Source organism: Manacus candei, unplaced genomic scaffold, assembly GCF_025592945.1.
Source record: "Manacus candei isolate 608988 ecotype Guabito, Panama unplaced genomic scaffold, ASM2559294v1 h1tg000008l, whole genome shotgun sequence".
Classification (NCBI taxonomy): Eukaryota; Metazoa; Chordata; class Aves; order Passeriformes; family Pipridae; genus Manacus; species Manacus candei.
Genome location: NW_026138056.1, coordinates 25,542,682 through 25,551,044, shown reverse-complemented (window position 1 = coordinate 25,551,044; position 8,363 = coordinate 25,542,682). Strand labels below are relative to the sequence as shown.

At 47.9% G+C, this 8,363-nt stretch overlaps 1 long non-coding RNA gene across 3 annotated transcripts; it reads right to left on the bottom strand.

The window, feature by feature from the left end:
- Positions 1 to 400: 400 nt before the first annotated feature.
- On the bottom strand, positions 401 to 8,332 carry LOC127461551 (uncharacterized). 3 transcript variants are annotated; one of them, XR_007900133.1, is made up of 4 exons: positions 8,107 to 8,332; positions 2,531 to 2,640; positions 2,049 to 2,172; positions 401 to 558 (listed from the first exon to the last, which is right to left on the bottom strand). It is a non-coding gene; the product is annotated as an uncharacterized LOC127461551 (long non-coding RNA). The 3 variants fall into 3 exon arrangements; XR_007900132.1 differs by having other exon boundaries at positions 8,070 to 8,331; XR_007900134.1 differs by lacking the exon at positions 8,107 to 8,332 and adding an exon at positions 2,994 to 3,087.
- Positions 8,333 to 8,363: the final 31 nt, after the last annotated feature.

The window sequence follows — 8,363 nt, the reverse complement described above, 5'->3', positions numbered from 1 at the left end:
GCAGTGTACTAAAGAGCCTGTACCATTAGAAGTACAAATGGTCCCCCTGATTTGATGTAAAGCGCTAGAAAGAAAAATCAAACAGATAAAGATCACAGGGGTTCACAGGAGTGTGAAATCAATGAAAATTACATAGAGGTTGAATTTAATTGGCAATCACAGCATTGTTTTGTCAGGTCTAATAGTGACTCACCATGCTAAAAATCTAAACGCAGCAGTACAGCAAAATTAAGGAAAAAAGAAATGTGATCAGGAAAAACATCACCAAAACCTCACAAGGAGGTATCTGGCATAAAGTGCTAAAATAAACACTTTGCCAAATACTTGTTGGCAAAGACAACAAGTTTTCACTTAAGTTCTTTAAATGAAAAAAAAAAAAAAAAAAAACAAAAAACCCACCACACTCTAGGACCTATTATTTGTAGCTGTGTTTTCTCTGTAAACTTTGCCTGTATGAAAGGTACCAGGCATGTTCTTTATTATTCTTTTAAATTGGTGAAGTTTAGATTTTCTTCCACTCTGAAATGATCCTGGAACATGCTCTGCGCCAGAAGGACTCTAGATGAAAAGTAAGCATAAAGAGTTTAATAACACAAACATCACAATATTATAATTAATTTACATTAAAAGCCATAATAATGCACATTTGTAGTGTTGCGGTAAATACATTTTTTTAGAAGTTAACACTCTTGCAGGAGATTATCTTTTTTTCTTATTTTTTAAATGTTCTGACTTCAAATTTCAAAATGCTTTTCTATGTCAATGACAATCTTAATAAAGTCCAATTAGTTCCACAAGGCACTTTCTGATGCACAAGCCTTTGGCTTGATTGCGGTGAATGGTGGGTATTTCCTGTGTTTAAGTCCACATATGGATTGAGTAAGGCAGTGGCAGAGAGACTACTGTTTTCCTTCACTATATCTTCATTTCTTTTTCACAGGGTAAGCCTTTTTTGTTTTTCCTGGCTCTGTTGTCAAAACATTGACCAGAGTTTTGGCTCATGGTATTGGAATACGAGGCCAAAACAATCCTCTGAAAACCAGTGTGGCAAAATGTATTTTAAATCTATACATTCACCATTCAGCCATGGGAGTAACCACGCCCACTGCCCCACTCTGTGGTTTAAAAACAACATGGGTTTGCCCCCAGAACAGTTTGATTTATTTGACAAGCTTTTTCAAGCTGGGTATATCAACATTTAAACTGTTCTGAGGCTTGGCTTCCTACGTCACATGTACAGCAAGTATTAAAACACACTATAATCATTTTCTGCCTCTATTAAACTAGACAAGGTGAATGCATTGTGCATTCTGCAGGATTTCTTTGAAAACCTGTCAGTCTCTCCAAAGGAAGACAAGTTACAGTGATTCTTTTATTTTTTTTTCCCCTCAAAACCATACAATTGGGATCTTTTAAGTATTACCTTTGTTACATCCATTTTGGAAAACAGACCATTATAATGAATATGTAGACCTAATTCCTGTTCTTGACATAAAAAACTCCAATGCAAAACAGTGAAAGATGACACATATTAAGGACTACTTCATAAAATGTAGCAAGTGTAACAAGTACCCTGTGACAACACAAAATATTTTCCTGCATTATCAGGTCCCTGGAAGGATATTCTTTCCTTGGGAGTAACAAGGAATACAAACAAAAACTTGGCTGAAAAAATGAAATCAGGACAAGACCAATTTTGCACACATGACTGGGAAAATTAAAGTATAGAGATGGTGTATGGTAGATTAAATAATCTACCCAAACAGAATCTAACAGTTTAAGTACTGAGGTGTAATTCCCCTGAACTAGAATTCCTGTATGATTTTCTCCCAGCTTTTTTTGTTTCATTTTTTTGTGTTGGGTACCACATCACTGAGCTGGGCCTCTGTTTGTGCAGGTTGTATCGACATGATCTATCTAACAGTCATATACAGAAATATATTCATAGGCACGCAAAAAGAAGTCTAAATTTGGGGTAAGTGGTGGTTCTACCTTGAACGACCTATAAATGATCCATGTGACATTTGAACCAAATTTAAATATCCCACCTGGATTTACTCCCAAGCGGCACAGCGGGAACCAAGGAGCAGACCAGGAAGTGCCTTTCGTCGTTTAATCAAACATAAAACTTCTCAGCCAAACCCGTTTCATTTTTGCGTGCTGCAGAAAGCTCTACAAGGAATGGGGAGAGAATATATATGTTTGTGAACGCAACGACACGTGTTACAGTTTCTCTGTTATCCTCCTCTCAGCCCAGTGCTCCGCTGCCCAGCTTGCACCCGGGGTGAGGGGCAGCGGGGGGAAGAGCCAGCCCTAATTGAGAGAAAAGCAAAAGCAATCAGCCCGGGGGACGGACACGCCGCTCAATGAGCCGCTGCTGATGGATGTCCTGCCACCCCTGGAGGCCTGGGCGGCCCCAGCCCCGGCCCCCGCCACACCCCGGGCCTCCGGAGCGGCGGTGCAGCCGGGACCCGGCCGGTCCATCCCCGCCGCCCCCCGTCCCTCGGCCCCGCCTGCGGATGCTCCTCACCTTGGCGCGCAAACTCCCGCCTCCAGAGCCGCGGTTTGTTCCTCTTGCGACGTATTCCCGTCGGCCTTAGTCACGAAAACCGTAAAACCTCAGTGCTGGGTTTTTAGTGGCTTAAAAAAAAAAAAGTAAAAAGTTACATCAAGCAGAGTTTCAACAGACCCCATAAACCCGAGATGCGAGAGCTAAAGGGGAGAGGGAGGAGCAGGAGCTGAAGTATCAGCAGGAACAGCAAATAGCTTCGTTTTTACTCCCAGACACCATAACTTGTTTTACGATTAGTGATCCGTCTAAAGATTTGTCCTGGAAGTACTTGATATTGGGTTACAAAAGGTTACGTTAATTGCATTAAGCCATAATGACCCATGAAGGACTACAAAGACTTGGAGAAATCACGCTTCCTCCTTAAAGAAATAAATAAAATAATATATTATAAAATAAAATAAAATAAAATAATAAAATAAACCAAAAGGGAGAGCGCGGCAGGGCGGCAGGGCTGGCGGCATGGCCGGGACTCCTGGTGGAAGCAGGCAGGGCGGGAGGCAGCGCCCTGGCCCCGGTGGGCTCCGACCCCGTATGCCTTCCCTGGTGCCCTCGCCCCCCGCCCGCCTCTGCTACGGCGGGAGGGCGTGTGTCGGCCCCTGGGCGCAGTCGCCTGCGTCATGGTCCGGAATTAAATGTGTCTACTAATAATCTATAGTCTCGCTCGCCGGGGCAGAGCAGACAAACAAAATTGTCATTCCAAATGAAAAGAAAACACTATTTCTTAGGAGCGTTTAGGAGGGTGCACAGCGGGACATATTTTCTTTCTTACTGGCAAGAGTTTGTAACTGGATCCCTTAACATTACTGAGAACATGAAAACATGAAACGAAAGTATTGATCCAAGAATTCGCCGAAGAAAAGTATCCAAATACACACTGGTTTGTTTGAATTTTTTTTTAAGGTTACATCAGATGTTTACGGAGGAAGTGGAAGCTTGTGATATAGCCCCTGCGTGCCCCATTCAAACATGCGTGGAGGAAAGTGTTATTTGTGTTGTTAAATTTACATTATGTTCACTTTAATTGCATCAGCTGCTAGATAGATCTAGGAATAATGGCATTTAAGAGGAAAATAGCAATCATCTTCAGAAGATTGCAGCATAATGGAATAACCTAATTAATTTAACCTTGCAGTCTTCCATAATGGCTGCACTTTATCATTTCCACAGATGGAGCTTGAAGGAATTAACAATGCTGTTTATCCCAGAAGACATCTCTGACTGTGGTTAGCCAATGGCAGATTTCCCACTTAAAGGTGCATTTCTTCACTTGAGAGAAACCAACTCGAGCCCTGGCAATAGCTGTCGAAAATTGCTAATACTGTATGTGTGGGGGATATTGAAAACCTGAGAAAATGCACAATGGTCTCATCTTTATGGTCTCATCAAGTGACGCTGTGAGAAGATAGAGTGTTTCCTTCCTAACTTCTCCAATACCATTTCTGCTTCTCTTCTTTTATTTTCCCCTTCGCTATATTTTTTCTTTAATAGCTTATCCTACAAATCTTTTTTTTCCTTTTAAAATCGCTGCACGTGTCTATTTCTAGATATTCAACCCCTCTCCTAGATGATTTGCAATGCAGAATTTTTATGCATGGGAAACCTGAGTAGACTTGAGGTAAGCACTCCTCCACACACAAAACACAGTAAAAGCCGGATTATTTGAACAAGCTGATTGTTTATTATTTCAGGAAATAATGCATTTTCCACGTTGCCATATTCTAGGATGCACATGCACTCACCCACTCCAGTCACTCGTGGGTGTCAGACGGAAATCGGGAAGGGAGAAATATGCCGTGTTAAAAATGTAGGAATGTACCACAGCAATTAAGTGCTCTATACCTTTACCTGTATAGGTATTAAAGACTGTTGTTTGGCAACTTTGAGAGGGGTATTTGCTACCCCAACAGCAAGGACTTGAGGAGTCAACCACGGCAAGGAAGCAGTGAACCAGACGAGCACATTGTGGGCACCATTCTCTTTTCCCGTTCTTGTACAAAGACAAACGTTTTACGGGGGCACGGAGACAAGGGTGGTTCTGCGTTCTGTGTGCAGTAGCTGTGCTTCTGTGTTCGAGACGGATCTTAAACAGTATTGCTTTTTTTTAAGGTTTATTGGCATCCGTGGTTTACTGTCGCTGTTGCTTTGGGGAGGGAGAAGGGGAAGGCGGGCTTCCACACTTCCGAGTGCCTGGCAAGCAAAACTCCCATCCTTGAACTTAGACCTTATCTCTGCCCCAAATGACAATTTGATACCGTTCTTACAGGCCGATACAGAAAGCGTCTTTTCTATCTCTCGTTTGTACGCAGCAGCGTCCAATAGAAACCAGTGCACGCATGGAAAAAATGCGGGGCTTCTGGTAAAATTCGTACCGCTCTTAGTTTCTATAAAGCAGTAAAGATGAATGGCAGCCCAGGAGCCACCCGAGTTGCTTGCGCCGTGTCCTTTAGGAGGATAGTTTTGGATCCAAACCTGAATTTGTTAATGTGGCAGGTATCTCCATCACCAGCCAGCGGACACAGTATTTACAGGATACGAAACACTTGGGTGTGCTGTCACTTCTCTTCTTGGCGGGTTAAGTCCCCGACTGCTGACGGCCGAGAGCATGGCGGGGAGAAGCGCCTGCCTTCCATCCCGACCAGGGGAACAGAGCCGCCCCGATCTCACTGCTCCTTCAGGGCAGGTACGGCAGGGAGGGTGCAGGGATTTGAGCCGATGACGTAATCCGTGACGCAAGCCCAGCTAATGCGGAGATAGTGATGCCGCTTCGCTACCTGGTTTGAAATCCTGAGCATTGGCCACCTGAAAATAATCCTGCACATCTATGTGTATATATTCCCACTGGAGGGGAAAAAAACAAGAATATAAGGAAGAACGGGCACAGAGAGTAGCGCAGGGGACCTCAGGCTTTTGCTGGCACGTAGCTGGTCTGGGCGTGGGACAAAGCGAGAGATGCAGCCCCGCTGTCTTCGCAGCGTGAAAAATCTGTAAAAAAACCAAACAAAAACAAACAAACAAAAAAGCACCAAAAAAACACCCACAAAGAAAAAAGCAAAACCAACAATAAAACAAACACCAGTCAAAACCTGGGGGAAAAAAATAAACCAAAAGAGACTAGGCATGGCTGGTGAATCCCGCAGAGGCACACAGGCTCGGCGGCCCCTCCGAGCCGGCCACACCTGCTCGCCCCGCGGACCCCCCGCGCAGCCCCGCCAGGCCCCGTGGATGCCCACAGGTTGTCGGTGCCCCTGCAGTGCTGGCGAGCCGAGAGGGAGGGGATGGCCGTGCTGCCGACTGTCAGTGATGCAGTTGCTGCGGGGGGATTAAATTTTGGTTATGATGTAGGCTAATACCGCTGTGGGACTTTGCCGCATTTCAAATCCTGCGCAGTTTTCCAACCCCTTCCCTGCTCCATGGTCACATATTCCCAGTGACAGTGATTTCACTGAAGATAAGAATTTTTTTTTTAAACCGGCAAAGTGTAGCTATTAAAAGACAGAACACAAATCTCAGCGGAAAGCCCGCATGCTGCGGGATCCCACTGTCCCCTCGGAGGAGCCGGAGGGCCGCGACGGTCCCCACCGCCCCCGCGCAGAGTGGTGGGCGGGGGGAGAGGGGCCACCTCCCGCTCCGTGCACTGCTCCCGCCTCGGCTGCTCCTCCCCTCGGCTCAGGGAGATTCACCTGGGAATCCAACAGGACTTTCCTGTTTACCCGGCCCCGGTGGCCCTCGCTGGTGCTACCGCTGGTGCCGGCGCCCTAGGAAGGGGAACAGAGGCTCGGGGGCAAGGGGACATTGTGGGGGCCAGTGAACCGGGAGACGAGAAGGCTGCAAGGGCAGCTGCTCTGTAGTCGAGACCCGGGCTGTTCTTGTCCTGCTCAGTCAGAGAATAGTGATGCTGCAAGTGCGGAGGCGGCGGCAGCATATTCCCCCTGCCTTTCTTGAACCGTCGAAGCCAAATCTCCCTGGTGTCCCTGTAGAGCTGACTTGCAGACGGAACACCAGGGCCCGAGCAGAAGTTCTGACGCGCCCCCCCGGTGTCATCCCCACCCGCCTGCCTCAGCATCAGCCCGCAGCTCAGGTTCCCTCCGGCTTCATCCGCAGCGCAAGCCGCACATGCAAAAAGGCCGGGCCGGGCCGGGCCGGCCCCTGGTGGAGCGCGGAGCGGGCCGGCCGAGGCGAGCGGGGAGGCTGCGAACGCCTCCCCCGACACTTCCCGCCGCCGGGCGCAAGCGCTCAGTCAGGAGGGTGGGCTTTGCTTGGAACGGGGAGATCACGTAAATCTTAAAATCTCCTATGAAAATTAATAAAAACACACGAAATCCTAGACAGTCCATAGCAACTGATTTTTATCTACCGTTTTACGCTTTTCATTATCCACCTAAATATAGCCACCTCGTGATTTAATGTAGTCCACGGAGACCACAGGCATTTTTGGCTTCCCTTAGCCTTTTCATTCTAGCGCTGGCAAAGGGCTGACTTCAGTCTTCTCTCAACAGTTGACTATATCTGGGGGTTGGGATAAGACTAAGAAGGAGAAAAATATTGCATTCGATGTATTTGTCTCGATACCTCTTCAAACCAACTTGGAGAACCCCAAGCGCTTCAAACCCTGTTTTTCCGTACATCCCCCTGTGTCCTCGCTTTCTGTCACCTTTACGTCTCGACAGACAATTTCTTTAGAAGCTGGAGACCCCGTCCGGCTTGAGGGAGGCGGGCGCTGGCTTTAATCAGCATAGTCAGAGAACCAGAATCAGGTGTGGATTTGTTTCAGGGCATGTTTGCATCAATCAGTATTTTCGTTACAATCTTGTCAACAGTTTTAATTCAAAGCGTATGCTAAAGCCGGAGAAACTGAGCCATACAAGGGACAGAGTTATTTTTAGAAAAATATTGTTAAACAAACTGGCATGGCTGAAATATTCTGATGCTACTAGACGCTAATAACTTTTTCTTAGCTTTAACGAAAACGAAATGGCTCGATGTAGAGTGGGAGGACGGTCTATAATTTTAGCGAGCTTCGACCGTGGCCTGCCAATCCAGAGGAGCGCACTGTCTCCTCCTGAACTTTTCCCTCTACGTCTATATCAGGCGCGGATAGAAATCTCTGCTTTCCCCAGCATGAGCTGGCGCGGGGATGAGAGCACTGGGGGTCTGCGGTCCGGGGTCACAGCGCCAGCCCTTGTGCGCCTTGGGGCGGTCCGCGCCGTCCCTCACCACCCACATCCCCAGCCTCCCCCCGTCTCGCCTCACCGCGCCCTCCCGCGCAGCGCCCCACTGCAGGTCTCGGGGAACCCACGGCGTCATCCCGGTGCTGCGGGCAGAGAGGGATGGGAGCCCCCATCGACCGCACAGGCTTTGCGCGGAAGGTGGCGGAGCGACTGTCCGCCAGTTTGCGGCGGGCAGTCAACGCCAGGCGCCGAGAGCCGTGGGGCTCATCTCCCGTGGAGCCAGGGCCGGCTCAGCCACCCCATCGTCCCTCTCCGGAGGTTAAACTCACCTGATTAAAGGCTAACCCGACGGAGAAGCGCTCCTACCTGCGCTGCGTTTTTGGCTTAGCTATTTGCGTGGGGCTTGGGCGGCCCGGCTGCGCGGACGCCCTGCGAGCGTCTGGCCGGCTCTTTTCGCTGCCGCTCTCCGGCATCCCCAGCTCACTTTTCACATCAAATAGGCCATTAACTTTTGATCCTGGCTGTTACATTCCAGGTTTCCCAGCGATGTTTCCTGCATACTGAGCCCCCCCGCCCCCACTTCTGTCGCACTTTGCATTTAAACACCACCCGGTAGATATGAA